Source organism: Moschus berezovskii, chromosome 10, assembly GCF_049115385.1.
Source record: "Moschus berezovskii isolate FMDL1 chromosome 10, NW_MosBer_1.0, whole genome shotgun sequence".
Classification (NCBI taxonomy): Eukaryota; Metazoa; Chordata; class Mammalia; order Artiodactyla; family Moschidae; genus Moschus; species Moschus berezovskii.
In genome coordinates, this window is record NC_142469.1 from 43,738,182 (window position 1) to 43,760,857 (window position 22,676).

At 41.3% G+C, this 22,676-nt stretch overlaps 1 protein-coding gene across 3 annotated transcripts in view; it reads left to right on the plus strand.

Moving 5' to 3' along the window:
- Positions 1-22,676, plus strand: part of LAMA4 (laminin subunit alpha 4) — a 141,670-nt gene that overhangs the window by 1,476 nt on the left and 117,518 nt on the right. The window lies entirely within an intron of this gene.

The window sequence follows — 22,676 nt, forward strand, 5'->3', positions numbered from 1 at the left end:
CAGACAATAGCATGTCCACTGCGTGGGGGATGTTAAGTAGGAGGAAAATGAAGTCACCTAAGTTCATGGGAAAAAAAAGAGCAGTTGACCTAAGAAGACACACATACACACACCCTATAGCTATGGTTACAGCAACTGTAGAACCAAAGCTATTATGTGGATTGATACCGCTTCTAACAGCACTGAAGTCTGGATTATTGCCATTAGTCCTACTAATTGTTAGTATAACTGTGGCTTTATTAATTACTACTGATAAGATATGCTGCGTGAAGATGGTCCTCCTCCAGGAGTGAGTTCCACCCACACCCTAAAATGAGGGGAGGATGGGTAGAGCCAGAGCATACCAACCCCTATTGTGGTGTGAAATGTAATCCCCATGAGAAAGAGGGGCATGCCTTCTAGTCAACTTTGTACTCAGATGCGGAGAGAAGCCAGACAGGAGACACTCCACACAGTGGGAAGGCTTCACTTCTCTACAGGCTTGGAATCAACCCCTCAGGAAGCATTATCTCCACCTGTTGCTTTGAGTGTGGAAAGTTCCAGGATGAAACGCTTGACTGAAGAGTAGGAATGCCAGATAGAATACAGGACACCAAATTAAATTTGAATTTCAGAAAAACAACAAATAGATTTTTAGTTATGTCTCAAATATTTCATGAGATGTATTTATGCTAAAAAGATTTTTCATTGTTGATCTGAAATTCAGTTTATCTGGGCATTCTGTATTTTTATCTGCTAATTCAAAAAAGACAGGCGCACATAACTTTTTGTAATTCTCCTCTCACAAAAAGTAAGAAAATAATTATTTTATTTTTAGGGAACCTTAAATTTATTGCTGAAATCCCAAACAATTTCTTATGCACTCACATACCCAGTGAAATAATATGAAGTCAGCACATCAGAGTTTTAGATTGCAGGCTTTGCAGTCTGATGGTCCCAAGCTCAAATTTTAGCTTATGTGCTCCTTACCTTGGGCAAACTACAGATGCCCAACTTGCAGATAAAGAAACTGAGGCTTAGAGAAGTTACTGATGTCTACATCATACTTCATATGCTAACTGTGGTGAAGTTAGATAAAATACAGAGGGCTTAACACAGTGACTGACAGTGTAAATGCTTTATACATCCTAAGTGTTGTCTTTAATATTATTATGAAGAATACATGGATTATTGGACTTAAAGAGACCCTTATTTGGGAATATTTCTCAGAAGTTTATTTTTATGCTATTTTACTTAATATTGCTTGTCTGTATTTTTTCAATCAAAAAGAATGTCCTGTAGTGAGTTAAATTTGTAATACTGTCAGAGACTAATAGGTCCAGAATGCTCATTGAGGTTTTTGGTTTAGGGAAACAGAAAGAAGCTATTAGTCATTCAAAGTATATGATGTAGAAAGGGTGGGATTGGGATAATTACATTCCCACTGCATAGTTTCACATAATGCCTCCAGTCAGCCTGCGGTCCCACAGCGATCCCAATGCCCCACCAGTCGGGTTTCCCATGCTCTTTATAGCCAGGAAGGAGACCTGAAATCAAATACATTCTGGAGATTTAATAACATGGTACAACCACTCTGATGAATTGGTTCAGGAGGCTGTATTTTCATCTATAGAAAGAGACATGGGTTCATACAGAACATAATTCATGGGAGGTTTGAGAAGTGGATGGAAGGATATTCTAAAAATACATTCATTTTATTTGAATAGGATACATACATACATATATATGAATGGTTATTCCTCAATTCGCCTTCAAAGGGAAGGAAGAAAAATATTAAGGCAAGCATGGAGCGGTGGGAGGTGCTAGGCTGGTGGTCCTTCTAAGGCTCCCCCAGGCTCCTCCATAGCAGGACTGACATCCTCTCCACCCCTGAGCCCTCCACCCTCAGCACAGAGGAAGGCACACTGGTGCACAGCGTGAGTTGGAGAACAGATGCACTAAATGTGCATTGAGGAAAAGGATAGGATTCACTGGCTGACCAAGAAGGAAGGCCCCTCCCTAGCTTCTAAAATAAGCACAGGCTTCTCCCAGGATGCAGAGAATGTGAAAAGAGGAGCACCCGTGGGTAACTCTGTGCTAGTTGGCAGGATTTCCTCACTATCTAGGTGAGGAAAACACTAGCTTTGTTTTTTTTATATAAGCAGATAATTTACTGAGTCCATTATTCCTGAGTGTATGGTGAGAACAATGATTTTCAGTAGGTAGGGGTGGGGAAAGGGGAAACTAGGTAGTGTCATAAAGTAGATTTAGTACCCTAATATTCCACATTTAAGAAAATAAAGTCTTAATTTTATTATTCAAGTGAATAATAGGCACAATTGAAACTAGGCACAAATCTCTGTGGCCAATATGGAGACACAGAAGAACGGGCAGGGATGCAGGGACGGAGAGAGTCACATCCCCAGAGAAGGGTATAAGAGTGTCCTTGGAAACAGTGACATTCTTGTCCATCAGCAAGAAGCAGGAGTTAAACAAGATCACAAACACTAGGTTAGAGGTTGATTAAAAGAAACCATTCCGTTCCGTTCCCTCGCTCAGTCGTGTCCGACTCTGCGACCACGTGGACTGTAGCCTACCAGGCTTCTCCGTCCATGGGATTCTCCAGGCAAGAATACTGGAGTGGGTTACCATTTCCTTCTCCAAAAGAAACCATTTGTTGGGCATATTTCTCAAGACTTCATGGTGCTGTTATACGTAATATCGCCATTTGTCTATATTCTTTGTGGCTGGAAAGAAGCCACCCAGAGAATCAGAAGGAGAATGGGGACTCTGCTGGAGGGGCAAAGTGTGAAGCGGTGGAGGGCCACAGCACTGTCACTGCTTTTGGTAGGTTATTGAGAAAATAAGGGAAATAATTGACAATATTGAGCAAACTTCTCTGAGAGGGGAAAACAGGAGTTTATCTCCTAATAACCTGCCTGGGTTTTGCTGCTGCTGCTCTTAGCTTCCCTCCAAGAAAATTTGTGCCCCATGAACTGCATGTACAAGTATACCTTGTAAGAGACAAACCTGTTTGCTAAAAAACAAGCGCTATGAAGTAGACTCATTCTGATGGACTTTTCTTCTAGACTCCCTTCATGGTCTATTTGTGATCCCGTATTCCAACACATTGTTAGGTACCTGGCCACTAAAGGACCACAGTATGTTTATTAAAAGACAGCTTAGATCTCTTTCACTATCTGCTTTCCTTTTCCTTATCTTGCTCCCAGACTTTGAAAGAGGCTCTGTAGAATCACACTGAGACTCCCAGTCACTGGTCTGGGCCATCATTCTGTACTGCTCTTCAACAGTGTGGCTGGTGATTTGACACCCTCACGTCCACCCTGGCACACAGTCATTCTTTCATGCACTTGTGTGTGTGTGCTATGTCGGTCTGACCCCGTCCAGCTGTCTGTGACCCCATGGACTGTAGCCCACCAGGCTCCTCTGCCCATGGAATTTCCCAGGCAAGAATACTGGAATGGGTTGCTGTTTCCTACTCCAGAGGATCTTTCCAACCCAGGGATCAAACCTGTGTCTCTTGCATCTCCTGCCTTTGGCAGGCAGATTCACTACCACTGTGCCACCTAGGAAGCCTATTTCATTCAGTATCCTCCAAAGAGGAGGTTTCGAGTTCTGCCATGTAAACAGCAATAAAGCAAGGGCCAGGAGGGACACAAAAAAAGCAGTCACATTCCAACCCTCAAGGAGTAAGCAATCTAAGATAGAAAGAGATATACATAGCCACTATATAAAGCAGAATGAATTAATGTTCTGTAAGAATGACTATCTGGAGAAGGCAATGGCAAGCCACTCCAGTACTCTTGCCTAGAAAATCGCATGGACAGAGGAGCCTGGTGGGCTGCAGTCCATGGGGTCGCTACTAGTCTGACACGACTGAGCGACTTCACTTTCACTTTTCACTTTCACACATTGGAGAAGGAAATGGCAACCCACTCCAGTGTTCTTGCCTGGAGAATCCCAGGGACGGTGGAGCCTGGTGGGCTTCCGTCTGTGGGGTCACACAGAGTCGGACACGACTGAAGTGACTTAGCAGCAGCAGCAAGAATGACTATCACTAATGCCATGGGGGTAATATAGAAAAAGTACTACTCCTGGGGTAGGAGACAGAGCACAGCCACTCATCAAACACTGAAGAAGGCTCGTAGGAAACATTTTAGAAGGACTGGAATATAACAACAACAACAATAATAATGGTAATGCCATGGCCTATATACTCATGACATTCATTGAGTATTTACCATGTGTTGGACACTGGTCTAAGCACTTGCCATGAGTTATTTCCTTTAACCTTCATAACAGTTCAATAGACTGGCATAGTTATCATCTCATTTTACAAACATGGAAACTGAGGCACAGAGCATTTGCCCAGGCATTCTGCCTGGTAAGTGGCACAGCTAGGAAGGAGTTTATGAAAGTAATTCAACTTGCAAGAGTATCTAGGAAAATGTGACTAGGTAAATAGAGCTATATGTGGAAATAATTTTCATCAAAGTTTGGGAATAAAATGAAGATATATAAAATACCATTCAAAGACCATTTATGCAGAGCTTCCCTGGTGGCTCTCAGATGGTAAAGAATCTGCTTGCAATACAGGAGACCTGGGTTCAATCCCTGGGTCGGAAAGATCCCCTGGAGAAGGAAATGGCAACCCACTCCAGTATTCTTGCCTAGAGAATTCCATGGACAGAGGAGCCTGGCAGGCTACAGTCCATGGGGTCGCAAAGAGTCGGACACAACTGAGCGACTAGTACCTGACCTGCTAGATGAGTAGCATAAATTACACGGACTGTATTACAGAATTTATTATAAGATTGCTGAAAAATAGAGAATTCCATTTGCTGTGATTCTAGAGTTCTCAGATTTAACCCGAAGAAAAAACTTTAATTGTGGTAAAATATACACAAAATTTACTATTTTAACCTTTTTTAAATGACATTAGGTAAGTTCACCATTCATCATCCTCCATTGCCATCCATCACCATCACCACCATCCATCTCCAAAGCTTTTTCATCTTCCCAACTGAAACTCAATACTGCATACGTTAAACAGTAATTCCCATTAGCCTTTTCCCCAGGCCCTGGCAGCCACCATTCTACTCTAGGTATCTCATTTAAGTGGAATCTACTTGTCTTTTCTTATCTGCCTTACTGCACTCACTATAACGTGTTCAAGCTTCATCCGTTTTGTAGCATGTGTCCAAATCTCATTCCTTTTTAAGGCTGAATGATATTCTATTCTATGTATATATCGCATTTTGTTTATCCATTTACCTGTTGGTGGACATTGAGTTGTTTCTGCCTTTTGGTTGCTATGAACATTTGTCTACAATTATCCATTTGAGTTTCTTCTTTCAGTTCTTTTGGGTATATACCTAGAAACAGAATTGCTGATCCGATGGAACAGAGAAAGTTTGGAAGCTCAGATTTTTATAGAGGCCAAGCAAAAAACAACTGGGCAGTGAAAGGAACACGTCCTATGAGTGATGGGGTCCAAGAAACAGCAGAGGAAGGCTGCCTCTTCTGGAGGCACCCACCTCTGTGCTTAACGAGGAGATAGAATCTCGATTCTTCAGGGAAACTGCTGACTCAACGTTTTTAATGCCCTGAGGGAAGCACATATGATGGTCCAGTTCAGCCTGAAGACTGTTTATTTGCAGTCCTCCGCTTTACATTTGAAATTCACCTTTCATCAAAGGCGTGATGTGCGCCTCTGGCCAGACAGATGTGTTAGGAATCTAGCTCCCCTACTTTCTAGCTGTTTGATTTTAGGCAGATTAGCTCAGAGGCTTGGTTTGTTTGGTTTAAAATGAGTACAATGTATTTGCCTTATTTGTGAAATTTAAGTGAAATATGTATATAAGCTGCCTAACTCAAAATCTGCCCTCATTCTCTCTTCTCTCCTTCCCTCCGCACCCTCTTTCTTCCACTATCTGTTTTTAACCTACCTGCAAATTTCGGTTTGTAGTATTTGCTTATTTTCATCTAAATTTTTATTTATTCTATAAATTTGATTACTCTAAACTTTTGCTTACAAATTTGTTGATTATTTAACATTGGAGAAGGAAATTAGCTTAATTATTATAATCATTGTATCCCTAATGGTTCTTCAAACATAACCTTTCCCCAGGAATCTAAGTAGTTAAGAAAAACGAACGAGTTTTTAAAAATCTCGAAAAAGTTAAACAAAAAGAAAAAAATGCAAAAAAGTTAAACAAAAAAGAAAAAATTTGATATGACAAGGACTATAACTTTCTTTCCCCCACTCACAATTAAATTCTCAAATCTGAATTGTTATAATTTCCTTAAACATATAATGCAAAAATACTCCTCTCCTTTAGGAATGGAGTTTTTCCTTGCTCAAAGTAATGATATAATGATGGCTAGACATAATTCTGAGACATTTGATTGATTAGAAACCATTAAAATCAGATCATCAGCACATGCTCTGAATTCCAAAACTTAGCATTTCCAAACAATTACTTATGTGTTTTCTAAAGCAAGTAATCTGCTACTTGACTGAGATATAGTCATCACATAGAAGAATATTTAAGTATCTACTCCAGCATTTGCCAAAAAGCAGCATTCTTTTTTCAGCTGTTTTTCTTTTTGCTCCTAGTGTGGTAAAGTTAAATTCTGGGAAATGGTTTACTAAAGGGAAGTTTAACCACAGATGTTTGTAATTCCAACTTAAGTTTCCCATCAAAGTCTTAATGAAATTCAGCTGCCAGCAGTTCAGCTCTGAATCTGAGTCTTTTTATCCTGAGAAACTTAGGGAAAACAGCATTCCGAAGATGAATGGTAGTGGGAAAATGTCCATATTAAAGCCCAAATCCAGTATATAAAGGGAAAAAAATGCACGAAGAAACAAATTCTCTTTAAAAAAAAAAAAAAAAACAAGAGAGGCGTGACCTATACTTTGAGTAACATGCAATATGGCCCTCCTTTCACTTCCAGGAATTTCTTAGTTTGTGTGTTGTGTTTTGTTGGAAGCTAGAGATTCCAGTGTTTACCTAAATGGAGTCAAGTATCAACGTTTATGACTCCATGGGAACCAATGAGTTGGAGAAATCCCATAACATTAAAAGCTGCATTAGCCCAAGTCTCTTGGAGACGAGAGCAGTGATCCATGCTGCATTCTACGGCTAACAGGACTCTCGAGCACAGTGCAGACTCTGTATATTAATATTTATTTTGAAATTATGCCCTCTATTACATGGAGTGGCATGGCTGCTTTAAAGGAAATCGGGATGTCTAGAGATCAAAGATGTCTTCACTTAAATTCACCGTGGACATGACTGTTACATGCTATACTGTTGTCTATTTACAAAGTGAACTACAGCATGGCACCCTGCACTGAGCAGCTCTAAAAAGCCAAATGTGGGACCAACGGAATGCCTTATATAGACACCAGCAGAAGGCAAGACAAATGTCTAGCAAAGCCTTGTATTGTGGGATGCCAGGGCTGTAGAACCATCTACAATTACAACAAGAGCCAGAGCAAAATCAGGGTTTAAAATCACGGCTGGCTTCTTTATCCATAGCAGAATTATTTTATAGTGCCTTTCAGGGTTCACAGTCACAGTGTGTATGCTACCCTTTGATAAACAGTGCTATAATTTGACAAGCTAAGTGTGCCCTAAGTGTAACCTCTCTTCCTATCGGTATGCTATTAGTCCTGGGAACAGCAGAGCAGTTCTGCCATCTGTGATTCTGTCAGTCCCCAGGTCACAGGTGAGGTGCTAAGAGCCTGTTATTTGGAGGCTGAACTGAGTCTGAATGCCTGGAGATCGGCCAGTGTTTCTTTGTGGTGCATGAATGATTGCTTCATTCTGTATTGTTCCCTTGGAATTATTGTCTGTTGTGATTAATGCCAGCAGAAACCTTGAAATGCGACTTAAACTAGAGACAAGCCCTCAAGCCTCTGCTGCAGCACAGAATTCAGCATAGAGGAGAACTGTTTGAATGCCAGCCAGTGGGTGGTTATCACTGGATGTGTAACTCTATTGGATCTTGCAGTGAGAATCGTAAAATCAGAGGGGTCACAGGATATTAGATCTGGAAGGGGAGTTTAGGGATTCAAACCCTCTCATTTCATAGGTAAGGAAGTTGAGTCTTAGAGGGGTTGAGGTGCTTCACTCAAGGACACAAAGCTCACAAGCAGCAGTGCCAGGAACCATGTCTTCTGACTTCCAGCCTTATTTTCTTTCAAATTGTTTCAAGGGACTTAATCATCCTTAGCTTTAGAACCGGGAATCATTAAGTGTTTTATATGTATGTGCTGTGCTTAGTCGCTCAGTCATGTCTGACTCTTTGAACCCCATAGACTATAGCCTGCCAAGTTCCTCTATGGGCATTTTCTAGTCAAGAATACAGGAGTGGGTTGCCATGCCCTCCTCCAGGGGATCTTCCCGACCCAGGGATGGAACTCAGGTCTCCCGCATTGCAGGTGGATTCTTTACCACTAAGCCCTGGTGGTAAAGAATCTGCCTGCCAATGCAGGAGACACAGGTTTGATCTCTGGGTCAGGAAGCCCCTGGAGAAGGAAATGGCAATCCACGCCAATATTCTTGTCTGGGAAAGGTCCATGGGGTCACAAAAGAGTCAGACATGATTTAGTGACTAAACAACAACAATAATATATATATACATAGATGATAGATAGATAGATCTTTAAGAAAAAACTGTTTACTTCTAATATACTAGCCCTGGAGGAGGAAATGGCAACCCACTCCAGTATTTTTGCCTGAAGAATCCCATGGACAGAAGAGCCTAACGGGCTACAGTCCATAGGGTTGCAAAGAGTCAGACATGACTAAGCAGGCATGCATGCAATATACTATCACTTCACTTAAGTTGAATTATCAATAGGAAAGTCTCCCAGAATTGAGTGGAGTGGGAAAAGGCACTGAACTGTGAGTCTGGAACTAACTATTCTGGTTCTTGGCCATGCCGCTAACAATCATATCACCCTTCTCAGTTAAAGGAACCTGAACAAGTCCCTTCATCTCCTGGGATGACTTGAAAAGAATAAAACAAAGTCAAGGTTAATGCAACCAACAAAGTTCTATAATTGTCTAATAGATCAAATTATAAACTGTTAAAGAGAAGCCAACTTAAGGAATAGAGTCACTCAGAGTCCAGCTGCTGTCCTAGTTAGAACCCAGAGATTTAGTATCTGAGCCTGAGGGAAACACGTGGTCCTGATCTGGTGAAGAGGGTGGATGGGAATGGTTTAACAGAGTCCTGTTCCTGCTTCCTCAGAACCCCAGGGGCAGGGCTGAGAATGGAATGAAGAACAGAGCACTGGCCCAGCCATGGACATGAGCCTTTCCAAGGTGACTCACCCAGGAGGTTCCCAGCCAGTATCCAGGACAGAGACCTAAGTGTATCCAATGAACATTTACAGTCTCCCACATCGGGGTTCCTGGATACTGCTGTCTGCCCCCTCCAGACCCCTCAGGGTGACTCTAAGCATTAAGCTCCAAATGGAAAAACAGGAAGTATAGCAATAGACAAGATGAGGGACATGAGGACTCGTGTCCATGTGTCTTCTAACACTTAAGTGACCTGTGACAGAGGGTCCAGAGAGGAGACTGTCTTTTCACTCTGCAAAAGGAAGGAAGAGCCAGTGAGAGATTACTGATTCATCATAAACATCAACTGAAATCACTGTATTATAACAGACACAGTATCATTGCTGCCAACTGAGCCTCTATGATAAGGTAAAGAGGAAGCTTAATTCAATAGCCTTTTCTAGCCTGGGCAGAAATCAGAACTCAACATTTGGAAGCAAATATTTTTTGAAAGGACCTTTCTGGAAGTCAGAATTGTCAGTGTATCAGAATTGCTCAGGAGCGTGAATGACTATGGGCAGGAGGAGTCATGGAGACACCAAGCGTGGCCCAAGGACAGCAGCGCCAGCAGCACATAGGCCGGTGTTGGGCATGCAGACTCCCAGGTCCCACTCCAGAATCAGAATCTGCATTTTCTACCAGATGCCCAGGTTGTTCACAGGCACATTAAAGTATGAGAACAGCTAGCCTCAAAAATGCAGCTGGGCTTAGACTTTAATGGACTTCAGGAAATTGAGAATCCAGAAAAGGAAGTGTTTTTGATGTAATTACAAAAGAGGCCTAAAATATAAAACTAAATCATGGCTGCAAGAGGCTAGTGAGAGAGCTCACAGGTTCACCCCAGTACTAGTGCCTGACCTGGAAAGATGCACTTTAGAATAAAATTCAAGCTTCAAAGAAAACTGCTGCTTCGAGTTCGAGACATCTGGAGGAGCTGAGAAGTTAACATCGCTTCCTGAGAGCCTGGTGAGCACACAGTAGGTGTTCATGATGGGGATTTCAAGAAAGGCATGAAATGATAGGGAAGGTTTCTCCTACTCCCAGCACACACGGCCTAGAAACAGGACCACTGGAGACTCTGTGTCCTTCACAGGAAGGGAGTGGAGATGGGGAGAATTTACTCATGGAATCTTCTTGAAAACAGGGTGTTGCCAGACTCTTAGGAAACGGTGGGATTATAATGTTTCTCTTGCTAATAAGGGAGGCTTTCTATAGGGAGGATGATGTGACTTTGGAGAGGGAGGAGTATGCTCTCTAATATAAACTAGAAATATACTGACAAGAGATTTGGAAAAGCTGCTGCTGCTGCTAAGTCACTTCAGTCGTGTCCAACTCTGTGTGACCCCATAGACGGAAGCCCACCAGGCTCCCCCGTCCCTGGGTTTCTCCAGGCAAGAACACTGGAGTGGGTTGCCATTTCCTTCTCCAATGTGTGAAAGTGAAAAGTGAAAGTGAAGTCGCTCAGTCGTGTCTGACCCTTAGCGACCCCACGGACTGCAGCCTACCAGGCTCCTCCATCCATGGGATTTTCCAGGCAAGAGTACTGGAGTGGCTTGCCATTGCCTTCTAGCTCCCCAAAATGAAAATTACCAAGGCAATTTTAAATAGTCCTTAAGCTAGTACTTTTCTAGAGGGGGCTGAGGTTTGCAGGAAAGTGCTCTTGAGACAGAGTCTCTGTCTCTTCCTGCTTCCGTGGAGTAGTCCCCATCCTCCTGGATGATTCCAGGTCTCCCTGACGCAGCCTCAGCCCTGAGAGGGCCCCTTGTTATTTTATAACAACCTTACAGGACAGCTGTCATTCTTTTAATGCCTAAGCATCTGCTTAGCACTTACTGTGTCCTAGGCATTGTCCTAGGCGTTATTATTATTTTTGCTCATAATGAGGAAGGCACTACTATTAGCACTAGTCTACAGATGAGGAAACTGAGTCATATAGAAGTTGAATAAAAACTTGAGTAACTCACTCAAGGTCACAACTCAGGAAATCTGGCTCCAAGCTCTTAATCTCTGTCTTGTAAATATCCTCTAACATCTGTTTCTAAATCTCAGAGTGTCTTACAGTTGCTCAGCTAATAAGGGTCCCCCGTATCATCGAGGAATGCCAGAGTGGTCTTAGTAGCTGATGAGTTTATTTAAAGAACATTAAATTAGTGGTATGTTTATACTTTGACTTGTTTTTCAAGTTCCAGAGTAAACTCACTCTATCATCTCAGTAACAATGGGAGGTTCTTCCTTGGGCAGAAGAGCCTTAAAGATTGACATAATATCTGAATGTGTATGTATTTATTTATCTCCACCTAAGCTAAACATTACTCGCTTCAGTGGAATCCTGAGTTTACATTAGGAACCTATAACTTAAAAGAACTTGATAGAAAGCTAAAGAAAGAACTTGAACTGTAGTAAAGGCAGACTCAGGGGAAATGATTAGACAAAGTATGTCCACTATAAGAAAACTGAGTGAAGGCTTGGAAACTATTTATCTTTAAATTTTTTCTCTATAAATGACAATATGGAAAGAAAGGGAGCTTAGAAACTGCAGGTTTCAAGTCAGACCTAAAAGACATATAGGCTGTTAACTTCTTCCCTAGAAATTTTCAAGCACTATATATTAATAAAATAACATGTCTGAAATAAGTGAATTACTCACTCAGCTCAAAGTGGCTAAGAGCTGAGAGGAACCAGGCAAGGCATCAATGATTCCATCTGCAACAAACCCAGGTAGCCTCTGCCCTCCTGAACTAGGAGGTCAGCTCTGCTAGCAGTCACTTGTGGAGTCTGTTGTTAACCTTGGAGAAAGGAAGGTGTTACAGCACTGCTTCCCCAGATTGTCATGCCCAAGAATCTCTACTGCTTCTCCTGTTCCTCTAGTCTCTGGTTTTAAACTGTTTGACTTACTTTAGTAGTTTGCTTGGGCTGCCATATTATAGCACAGACTGGGAGATTTAAACAATAGAAATTTATTTTCTCACCTTTATGGAGCCCAGCAGTCTGGAGTCAAGTTGTCAGGATTGGTTTCTGCTGAGAGCTCTCTGCCTGACTTGTAAATGACCATCCTCTCTCTGAATCCTCACATGGCCTCTATTCTGTGCACGGGAGAGAGAGAGAAAGAGAGAGAGATCATCGTGCTTTATAAAAACACCAGTTCTATCAGATTAAGGATTTACCCTTATGATCTCACTCAACCTTTATTACCTCTTTATATGCACTACATCCAAATACACTGATATCATGCATAGAACTTTAACATATGGATTGGATGGGGGTAGGGCAGGGAGCAGTACACATAATTGAGTCAGTAACACCTACCAAGGGAAGTATGTTAAGCAGTATCTCAGTTTTTAATGAGGCAAAGTAATTTATAACAGCAAAAGAGAGCTTCTGATAAAACAATGTGTTATCACTCTGTATTAACTTCAGCCAAAAGCAAAAACAACACAAAAATTTAGCATTTCAGTTCAGTTGTATGTTTCTATGAGCATGTCACAATTAATTTTATTAGATATTTTGAAGTATGAAGAACAGTATATTCAGTCCTATATTGCCACTTTGTATTCCTTAGGTGTCCAGAGACACTTGATTGATCAGCATCAATGTTTTTGTTTTCTTATTTTCAAAGGGTACCTACTACCTCAGCAAGTTGCTTTGTATGCTACAAGGGTGCATAGAACACAGTCAAAGAGATAAAACAAGTAACTAATAGTGTACGACAACTAAATTGGTATGTCATCAAAACTTTTATTTAGGAGGGTTTAGAAGGAATATTCGGAGAAGGAAATGGCAACCCATTCCAGTGTTCTTGCCTGGAGAATCCCAGGGACAGGGGAGCCTGGTGGGTGCCGTCTATGGGGTCACACAGAGTCAGACACAACTGAAGTGACTTAGCAGCAGCAGCAGCAGCAAAAGGAATATTCAGTTCCAGCGGGAAGTTCATAGGTGACTTCATGGATTAGGTGACATTTAAGTTGAATCTTTAAGACTGAGGAGAATTCAAGCTGAGGGTATCAGATAAATAAAGATCAAAGACACAATGTTCTTCTGAAAAGGGAGATAGTCCAAATTGGTGGGACTGGACAACAAGGATTCACTGAAGATTTCAAAGCATAAAGAAGCTCAATGAGAATTCATCAATATTGATCTGGAAAGGGGCTATTGGATGGATAAGGCAGTAGGCAACAGGGAGCCTGGAACCAGAGTAACTTATGTCATGTATTGGTAATTGTCCAGGAGAAAGTAAGAAGGGTCTGGATTTAGATGGTGGCTATGGTCTGCAACAGAGAAAACAGATGCTGGGGTCATTGCAGAGATTTTATTAGATGACTTGCCATGTTTTGGAGAGCAAGGATGACAGAGGAGTCAGAAGTGCTACTGTAGAATTGTACTGTATTACTGTAGTGGAAACAGTGTCAGACTATTTTGGGGGGCTCTGAAATCACTGCTGATTGCAGCCAGGAAATTAAAAGATGCTTACTCCTTGGAAGGAAATTTATGACCAACCTAGATAGCATATTAAAAAGCAGAGACATTACTTTGCCAACCAAGGTCCGTCTAGTCAAGGCTATGATTTTTCCCGTGGTCATGTATGGATGTGAAAGTTGGACTGTGAAGAAAGCTGATCGCCGAAGAATTGATGCTTTTGAACTGTGGTGCTGGAGAAGACTCTTGAGAGTCCCTTGGACTGCAAGGAGATCCAACCAGTCCATTCTAAAGGAGATCAATCCTGGGTGTTCATTGGAAGGACTGATGCTAAAGCTGAAGCTCCAATACTTTGGCCACCTCATGCGACGAGTTGATTCACTGGAAAAGAGTCTGATGCTAGGAGGGATTGGGGGTGGGAGGAGACGGGGACGACAGAGAATGAGATGGCTGGATGGCATCACCGACTCGATGGACATGAGTTTGAGTGAACTCCGGGAGTTGGTGATAGACAGGGAGGCCTGGCGTGCTGGGATTCATGGGGTCGCAAAGAGTCGGACACGACTGAGCGACTGAACTGAACTGAACTGCAGTACAATTGTAGAACTGTAATGCATCATAGGAAAAAAAAATCTCTCTAGAGACCTTTTAACACAAGACCTACTAAACCAGTAGCTTTCAAACTGAGGCTTCATGGAAATGCCCTGCCTCAGGTACAACTCAGGGTGTGGGAGTGTGAGCAGCAAGAGGCAGGGGCTCTGCTTCCTTTAACCAGCGTATCTTTTTAATCAGTTTCATAGGTGAATTCTATACGAGATTTTCCTCATTTAGAAAGAAAAAAAGGGAATTCTTTGCTCCACAATGTTTGAGAATCATGATACTGGGGCTTCCGACCTCATATTCATGACGGATCTCCAAAACGTTGCGCACAATCTCATTCACATCAGTGCTTCCTAGGCAGTCTCTCACTGTTACACACACCTGCCTCAGAGTCAGTGTGTACTGCTGATTGCACAGAGCTTCTGGTGCTCTGAGCACCTCTGCTGCAGCTCCAAACACAAGCTAGAAATCTCTAAACAATTGGTGCTCTCCTGAGAGATATTTTTATGCTTCCTGTTCCTGTCAGAAGATATTTCTGGCCCTTTCCTAGGAAATTCCACTTTTGTCTCAGTTATTACCGGGGAATGCTGAGCAAAACAGCAAATGAGTTTTGGAAAGTTTTGGGGGGTGGTGTTGGGCAGAGCAGATGATGGTATCTTTCAGTCCTCATAGGAACAGTCAGACGTTTGCATGGTTCTTATTTTTCTAAACCAATGATTTTATCATTATTAACATCCTCTTATCTTAAAATCTAACCACCCTTTCTCACCTGCACTCTGACCTGAAAAGATAACTCTTGGTCTTACTTTCCCCTTCCTCAGCACAGGATTGCGCCCATCTGTAGTGCTTCATCTCCAAAGGCCAAAATGCTTCCATATGAATGCTGTGTCTACTAAAAGGGAGAAAATAAATACTTTAATCTTTTTTTATTTGAATAAAAAAGTGACGCCTTTAGCTTTTCACAGTGTCATTAAGGCAAGCTGCCAGATATTTTATTTTGCTTCATGACATATATTCAGAATATGAGACAGAACTGATCTTCTGATAAATTTGGAAAGCTCCCTATATATTTCAACCCAAGTTTAAAGAGCACAGCTTTCAAAAAGCTACTGATATTGGACAAATGTTATTTACAAATGAAAAATAATGGAATTTCCAATGACTAACTTAATCAAAAAACAATGTTAATACTTATAAAGCTTCCGTGATTTACAAGATATATTCATATATATTTCCACCTTTATTCCTTGCAACCATTTTACAAACCAGGCAGGCTAGCTGTTATTAGTCCAATTTATATACATATGTTAGTGTTAGGCTCCCCTGGTGGCTCAGACAAAAAAGAATCTGCCTGCAATGCCACAGGCAGGGGTTCTATCCCTGGGTCAGGAGGATCCCCTGAAGAAGGGAATGGCTACCCACTCCAGTATTCTTGCCTGGGAAATCCCATGGACAGAAGTCCATGGGTTACAAAGAGTTGGATATGACTGAGCTACTAACACGTTCACTTCCCAAAATGTGGACATGTTAAATAATTTGCTCGAAGTTTCATAGCATGGAACAAATATGAAACAGCAGGAAGGTTTACAGAATTCTAGATCATTAGGACGGAAAAGAGCCTAGAAAGCATCGTGCCACAAATATCATTGAAAGAGGAGGAAACTGGAGCTTGAAGCTAAGTCACTTCCTCAAGGTCCCACAGCAGGTTTCCAGAACCAGAACCAACCCAAGTTTCCTGACTTTTAGAGCAGTCCTTTTGTAATACTGAATCATAGCATGGGCACCATAACCAGGGCAAATAATAGGGGTGAGGAACATCTGGTGATCTGTGTGTTGGGATATTAAACAAGTTGGATCAGACAAGAGTGTATCCATGTTCACTTTCTTGTTGTGACATATCACCATTGATGCCTTATTCCTAAATAATTTAACTACTAAGATATTAGAAATTCTCTTGACTTTTGATCAGTATATTTATCCAAATTTTGAATTTAATTTATAACCACACTACTCGTAGCTTCTTTCATTGCAAGAATTTTTGCTTAGGCCCCATATGGCTACTGATTAATTATGCTTTCAGCACCTATACTTAAAAAGAAAGCTTTCAAGTGCAGTAAGATTTCAGAATTTCCGGCTAGAATTTTTCTGATGGTCATACAAAAATAAACAACACATCCTGGATCTCAAAAGGAGGAAAGAAAAAAGATCTACTTCAAAAACGAACAATGACTCTTTTGTTTTAAAACAATTGAAGAACTAAGTTTAAAAATTCCCAGACCACATTATGTCTGCTTTTCCTGCTGCACACAGTCATCATTCAGGTTTCCACATGACTTTAAGAAACTTCCCTATCATGATGCAAAACAATTACAAGTTGAGAAATTAATGAAGAAAATTAAATGTGTGCTGGCACCAAAGTGGTCTCCTCTGGCAGTTGTACCCCATTGTGACTGTCCCAAACTGCTTTGTAACAGTTCTGAGTTTCAGCATCTCCATTTTTATCTGTGGAGCTTTTTCACTGCTGATCTCAAAGCCAAATCACCCTACTTTTCAAACAGAAAGTTTCTCAAAGACAGTCTACCAATTCCCAACAGAACTATAGTTAGTAAAATCCAGGGACTGACCCTGAAATCCAGCCTGCTAGACTCCTCTGTCCATGGGATTTCCCAGGCAAGAATACTGGAGTGGGTAGCCATTTCCTTCTTCAGTGGATCTTCCCGACCCAGGGATTAAACCTGCATCTCCTGCATTGGCAGGAGGATTCTTTATCACTGAACCACCAGAGAAGTACCCCCCACCTCCACACACAAAGTCCAGGGATTGCCCCAGAAATGGCACTGCGTAGATGTGTCCTGAGTCTAATAGGGAATGAGAAATAAGAAAGGCTTGAGGGGGTTAGGGCAGCCTCCACGTAGTCAGCAAAATAAGAAGGTCTCTGGGAGGCAGAACAGCTCGAACCTGCTGCATACTCAATGGTTCACTTTCAAAATAGTGGGCACCATCATCCCTTGTTATCCTCCGGATCTTTGTTGTGGGGAAGATCCTCAGTATGGTGAAAGTAACACTGTATTTAAGAAAATATAAATATCTTTGTAAGATCGAGTAATTATCTTTATGGGGGAAGGATACTACTCTTTGTAAGGTGCTTAAAATCTCTGGACTTTATTAAAGGGCTGGGCTCTTCCTACTCTCAAAGACTATCTGTGATTATTTTGGCAGGTGAAGCACATTTTTCCTGTGACCTGTGTTTCTGGACCTGCAATATATCAAAATGTTCAGTGGAAATAAGCGTTTTGTTCTTTGCTTTCTGCAGAACATCTCTTTGTCTGCTCTCCCATTCAGTTGTCTTGAAAGCTAACAAGTGTTGTACCCTTGTTTTGATTTTAAGACATTGTAACTTCATCTCTGATTATCTAAACTGTTTTGATTTTCCTTTGATTACAGTCTCTCTTTTTTAAATCTGTTAACATAAATTCATCTAGAAAATGTGGTCTCTCCTCAAAGTCATGAGTCAGCATGGATTTCCTTGGAACTTAGCTCACATCATCTAAGAAATTTACCAACTTTTAAAAAGGAGAAAAAACTGAAATAGCAGTCAAAGCTTTAAATGAGGATAGAGTTTTGCTCTGTTTCAATAGTGACTGGGCTATTAACAGTAGAGTAATAAAAACCACGTGCACAAGGTTCTTGCTTTAATTTTTAATAGATTCTCAATCAATTAAATCAATCTTGTAGCTACTGAGAGGGTCATACAACCAAGTATTTCTATTATCATGCTTTGGCTCATCTCACTTTTGCATAAAATGCATTAGATAGCAGAATGAAAGAGGATAATATGAAAATATTCTCTTCTTAGAGTTGAATGGCATTATCCCTATGCACAAATTTTGACTTGGAAATTATTGTCAGTTCCAAACTCCTAACTCCTAGCTACATAACAGTTCTTTATGGGATCCTGGTGACCACAAGGAATTAATGAGGCTTCCAGGCATACCTAACACTTAGTTCAGGGTTTAGGGCATGCCTCCAGTGTTATCTATGAAAACAGAAGGTGGTGTGGACAGAAAGTGGTATCTCCGTGTGAGTATACTGTAAGCCAGAAGGTTGCTGAAGATGTCACATGAGTTTAATCGCTAATATTAAACTAATCCTTCCAAAGAAGATCCCAGAAAGTAGAAAAAAAGTCATTCCATCTGGTGCCTTTTATTGAAGGTTACTGTGGGCTGGGAGGAAGGGAGTAGGGAGGATGTCTACTTGAAGCAATAAAACAATGAGAGGAATATGAGTGCTAGAGCCTCTCTGCCTTATGGGAAGTGATTAAAAACCATCCTGTGTTCCCAGCCGTTCGGCTTCAGTGTTATCTTTCAAGAAAACCCTGCACAGATGCTACCTCCTCTGAAGAATCATTCTTGATCCACTACCCACCCCCAGGTTAAAAGTAAATTTCCCTTCCTCGTCAATCTCTCAGCATTTCTCTGTACTTCTCCTATATTATGATTCTTACCACTTTCTACTATATATTATACCCCTGGTGGCTCAGAGGTTAAAGCATCTGCCTCCAATGCGGGAGACCCGGGTTCGATCCCTGGGTCGGGAAGATCCCCTGGAGAAGGAAATGGTAACCCACTCCAGTATTCTTGCCTGGAGAATCCCATGGACAGAGAAGCCTGGTAGACTACAGTCCACGGGGTCGCAAAGAGTCGGACACGACTGAGCGACGGAACGAACGGACGGAAGTTACATATATACCTTAAATGCCCCAACTAACCTCCTGGAGGCCAGAAGTATCCATAATTCATCTTCTGGTTCCCCAAATTGCCTGGCCAAGTGCCTTCAGGATAATAGTTGCTCAAGAAAACAGGTCACGCTTTCCTTATTTGTTGAATACCTGCTTTGTGACACACACTAAACCAGGCCCTGGGTAAACAGTGCTACATCAAAGAAAAAAGCAGAGCGAATCAACGACCTTGGCAAACACTGAAAGCCAAAATGGTGCTGAGTTTTCTATTTGTGGTACATGTGCATTCTGACATAATCCTGTCATATACTTCTGATGAACAAATCAGCATTCAGTGAACCATGGCGTCCCTAGGCTGTTCACTCCAGGAGCTCTGTGCCACGGGCAAGAATGCCTTTTAAGCTAAAAGCTTTGTCTTTCCCACTGTATACGGAAAAATTGACTATGCACTTTCATGGAGAAGGTCTAGCTAAGAAATGTTTATATTGGAACAAGCCCCATCTCTAAATCTGGGCTTGTTGTTGAATGGTATTTTGTTTCCTTGGATCAGGGAAGGGGTCTGGAAACATCTGTAACTAAACGATCGCTTTAAAATCAGTACAATTTCCCCCCCTTATATGACAGATAACAAAATTACTTTAAATCAAACACTCTCAGCCTTCCTCATCCATTTCCTTTCATAAATGTGTATTATTTTGCTGTCATTAAAACAGCAGTGCAGAGAACAGATCTATGGCACTTGAGGAATTGTCATCTCTACAGTCATTTTCTTTTCACTTTGTATACTTTACCTTCACTTTTATAAACATGCTTTAACAGAATAACTCTCTGGATCAAAACAGTAATTTGGGGACAAAATTTAAAAGCTACAAACAGATGATACCAGATTGTAAAGTGATTCTGAAACTACCCTTCAGAAGTTTTACTAAAAATAAAATGTGCAGGTTATTTATGGTATTTATCAATGTACAATGGAATGAAATAAAGATTTAAATTAAATAGTATTTTACCAAAATCACAAAATAAAATTTTAGAGGAGGGAAGTTAGGGAGGAAAATTGTGGGAAATAATCCCAAATAAGATGAAAAGAATGGAAATTCTGTACCAACTTTGAATATCATTCATGTTCTAAAAATAATAGAACTTATGAACAGTTCATGATATTGTAGTTAACATTTTGTGAGTGTAGATGTTGGAAAAGTTTTTCTGTTGTTGTTTTGTTTTAATTAGCTCCCCAAATTGACGAGCTAAATGTTCAGGATGATAACTCATTTGCCTTGCCTTCTATAAGCGGATAGTGTTTGATATATTTGTTTATTTATGAGCTGTTTGAAAACGGCCCTGTCATCAGAGTCTCTGAATAGACCACCACTCTGAAATACTTCAGTCATGGCCTAAAGATTCTGTCTCCTGAGCCTTCTAAGTGCTTGACATATAGAGATGTAAAATGTTAGCTTAATGAATTATACTGCTCCCATTCTGCAAATAAGAACACTTGGGGTTAGATCACATTGTCATTTGCCTCATAAAATTTGTCTTATAAAACACATCAAAGGCAGCATGTAGGTTCAACTTACAATCCTAAGCTTTGAGCCACTCACAAACCCTCTGTGTGGGATCTAGCCTCCTTCAGTGTTGAAGGACAAAAGTGTTGGTTTCATGGCCCAGTCAAAATGGGAGTGATGGTATTTTATTAGTACAATTTACAGGTCATAGTTTTCCTGTTAGGTGAGGCCAGATGTGTGTCAAGCTGTCACACTTTCTGCCTAACCAGGCATCTGCTTCTGACTCATAAGGGGAAACACCTGCATATGTTACATGAAGGGGGCATCCTTTCCCAAGGCCCATTGTCAGATCCCTCAAATGAAGCAAGGGAGGTGTCAGGGATGCAGCTGGATGTCACATAACCAGCTTCTAACAAGAGCTGACTTCTTTAGTGAGTAATTACATTGTTTGCTTCACAGTCTATTTCTATCTGCACTAAGTAGAAACTGTTAAAAATTGAAATACACCAGCTATAAATTACTATATTTCAATTACAAATAATTGCCATATGTCAAATCTAGTACTACAGAGGGATGATGGACAATGTTTCCTATCTCAACTGAGCCACACACTCACCTGAGCAAGGCTTAAAGTGTTCTCCTCCCTCGCCTGCCCCAACTTCTCCATCCCATCTCACCCCACTCCCTCACCCTCATGCCTGGGGACTGGTATTCAGACCCTTTGATGATTGATAGCACTCAGTTTTGAAATTCAGGAGATGGTACTAATGGGATAACTTTAATGAGATTCTTCACAAATCTAATAACCATGAGCAAAGTTGATTTTTCTCCCAGATATGCCTAGGAAAGGCAGAGATAGACAGTGTGGGCCAGTTTGCAGCCCCAGATGAAGTGTGAGCTTAAGCACAACCCTTTTTTTTTTTTTTTCCTTTGGCCATATCATGTGGCATGTGGGATCTTAGTTCCCCAACCAGTGACCTGGGCACTGGAAGGCAGAGTCTTAACCACTGGACTGCCAGGGAAGTCCCACAAACCTGCACAATTCTTAACATCACTTTTCTCATCATCATCAAAAAGAAGTGTGGTTTAGTGGAAGGTACTCTAAAGGTGGCATTAACTCACTCTATGTAACTGGCTTTAGATAAGTCCCTTACTTTTCTAGGTTGCAATTTTCCAAACTTTAAATGAGAGGTTAGATGAGGGAACCACTAACATCCTTGGCAGCTCTGGAATTCTGTGATTCTGTAATGCCAAGATACATTCACTACATATTCATTAAGCACCTGCTATACAAGGCACTGAGGATACAGTGACAAACCAGAAAAATCCAGATTCTGTTCTCAGGGAGTTAAATCTTCTGAGGAAGAAAGCCAGTGAACCAGGTGTCACTGCTGAGCTATGTCCCATAAAGAAAGACTTAGAGCTTAATGAAGAGCTATCAGTTAAAACAGACAACCCTGGCACAGACACATCCAAAGGAAGGGAGAAAACTAATAGCTATTGAACCCCTTCCATTGGGCTTTAAATGCACAATATTAGTTGATCCTCACAACCACTCTGGGAGATAAAATGGTGATCATTCCCCCTTTTTTTTTTTTCCAGAAAAAAACAAAAACAAAAACCTGAGACCTCATGTTAAATAAGCCAGGCAAGGTTAGTAAAACTGGAATTGGAATCAGATCTCATGCTTTCCACTGCTCCAGTTTGTCTCCAGGGGATTTAACTACAGTGAATTATGGCTTCTCTAAGGAACAGATTCAGAGAAGGCAATGGCAAGCCACTCCAGTACTCTTGCCTAGAAAATCCCATGGATGGAGGAGCCTGGTAGGCTGCATCCCATGGGGTCGCTAGGACACGACTGAGCAACTTCACTTTCACTTTTCACTTTCACACATTGGAGAAGGAAATGGCAACCCACTCCAGTGCTCTTGCCTGGAGAATCCCAGGGATGGGGGAGCCTGGTGGGCTTCTGTCTATGGGGTCACACAGAGTCGGACACGACTGAAGTGACTTAGCAGCAGCAGCAGCAAGGAACAGATTATAGTACACCACATCGATACACAT